Source organism: Phytophthora infestans, genomic scaffold (assembly GCF_000142945.1).
Source record: "Phytophthora infestans T30-4 supercont1.16 genomic scaffold, whole genome shotgun sequence".
Classification (NCBI taxonomy): Eukaryota; Oomycota; class Peronosporomycetes; order Peronosporales; family Peronosporaceae; genus Phytophthora; species Phytophthora infestans.
In genome coordinates this window covers 2,981,272-2,983,644 of record NW_003303743.1, presented here as the reverse complement: position 1 = coordinate 2,983,644, position 2,373 = coordinate 2,981,272, and positions in this window count along the sequence as shown.

Below are 2,373 nucleotides of genomic sequence, written 5' to 3'. Positions count from 1 at the left end.
AACACGCTTCCTGTGTGGGTACAACAGTACCACACGAGGCCACGAGTGCCTCGGATGTCGTAGCGACGACATCCCTAGACGTGGGCAGCAAAGCTCCCCGTCACAGACGCCGTCGGCAAAGACGCCGCCGCCGCCTCAAGTCGGATCCGAACTTCGTTCCGATCGACGTCGCTTCAAGCGACTCGGAGTCCAGGGCCCGGGCTCCTCCGACAAGGCCGGTGGAAGAGTGTTATCACATCTTCGATGGCGAGACCGGTTTACCCGTCAAGGCATCTGGTGTCCACTTGGAACCGTTGCCAGAGGTTGCAGAGATACTGAACCTCGAGGAAATGACGGCTGAGTCTTTCCTGGCCAACCTCAAGGCTGGAGAGATTGCTGAGATGGTACTCATGAGACCTGAGACCACTCGGGAGGAGCTGAACGCCTCCTCTGTCTTGGACGAGAACGTCCTGGAAGACATGAACAAGCAGCGTCAGGCGCGCTTGGGTTCTGAGATTCTCAAGAACCCCAAGGATCCGGTGTATCCTTTGGTGACGGAGTATGCGGACGTGGTGAACAAACACCCACCGACCCAACTCCCACCGGATCGAGGCGTACGGCACGAGATTGATCTCGTGCCCGGCACAAAGTATTGTGTCACGAGGCAATGGCCTCTCCCGCGCGAACAGTGCGAGGTCATTGATCCCTTCTTCGTCGTGAAAGCGAAGGCAGGCATGGTGCGGGAGTCGAAATCCCCGCACTCGACGCCGACTTTCTGCGTGCGTAAGCCGAACGGAAAGTGGCGTCTGGTTCACGCTTATAACAAGCTGAACAACGCAACGGTGCCGGCCCAAACACCGATCCCACGAAAGGATGTGTTGTTGAACAACATGGCCGGGAGCGTACTGTACAGTGCGCTGGATTTGGTAGACGGAAACTACCAAATCCTGATGCGCGAGAGCGACATCCCGCTCACCGCGGTAAGCACTCCAAGCGGCATGCTTTGGGAGTGGCTCGTCATGCCGCAGGGCTTGTCTAACGCCCCGGCGACGTTCAATCGCCTGGTGACGCAATTGTTCCGCCCTTTGCGTACCTTCGTACAGACGTACTTCGACGACATTTTCGTCCATAGCCGTGCCGAGGGAGGCAAGACGGCCATGGAGGTGCATCTACGACACCTCCGTCGAGTGTTGGACGTGATGCGAGCGAACAAGCTCTACGCCAACATCGACAAGTGCGTTTTCGCGTCACCAGAGATCAAAGTTCTCGGTTGCTTCGTAAGCAACGTGGGAGTTCGGGCTGACCCAGACAAGGTCAAGGCCATAGCAGCATGGCCGACGCCCTGTTCCCAGAAGGATCTTCGAAAATGGTTGGGCTTGGCCAACTACCTTCACAAGTACAGCGCTGGGTACGCGGGCTTCGCTAAGCCCTTGTCGAGCCTCCTTCAGAAGGACGTCGACTGGCGCTGGGAGCAAGAGCACCAGAATGCTTTTGACAGCATCAAGGCCAGTCTCAAAGAGGCCCCTGTCCTGGCTCTGCCGGACGAGACGAAGCCGTTTAGCGTCGTCTGCGATGCCTCCGATTACGCCATCGGGTGTGCATTGCTGCAAGACGACACGGCTGGACAGGAACGAGTCATCTCGTTCCAGTCCCGGCAGCTCAAAGCCGCCGAGCGGAACTACCCTGTCCATGACAAGGAGCTCCTGGCAATGAAATTTGCCCTTGTGAAGTTTCATGTTCTCCTTCTGGGCTCTAGGCCCTTTGTGATCTACACAGACCACGCGTCCTTGAGGACGGCGACTAACTCGCCTCACCTCTCCCAAAGGATGGCGAGGTGGCTGTCCTTCTTCGCGGAATACAACTTCCGCGTCGAATACAAGCCGGGCAAGCTCAACGTGCTTGCGGACGCCCTCTCTCGGCGTCCCGACTATGAGTTGGACCACATCACGCGGGTGACAACGGATCTATATGATCGGATACGCATGGCGTATCGGGACGATGAGGCTGTCGCGCCTATCGTCAAGTTCCTTAAGGCCGGAACGAGCGCGAAGTCCGACTGGCTCTCGTCGCGACAGCGCTCACGACTCCACCGATATGAGTTGAAGGAGGGCCTCCTCTATTATCGGGTGGAGCCCACTGATCCTCCACGGGTGGACGTACCCAACGACGAGGATCTGAAGCTCGAAGTCCTCGCGGAGGCGCATGACGCGCCCTCCAGCGGCCACTTGGGCCGCGAGAAGACCTTTCTGTCGGTCTCTCAATCCCTTCTGGGGGAACCAACATTGTACAAGTGGGTCGCCCGGAACGTCAAGGACACGTGAAACATGTCAGCGGGTCAAACCCGGAGGGCACCCTTCGGCTCCTACTACAGAGCCTGCCCGTACCGGCTGATTT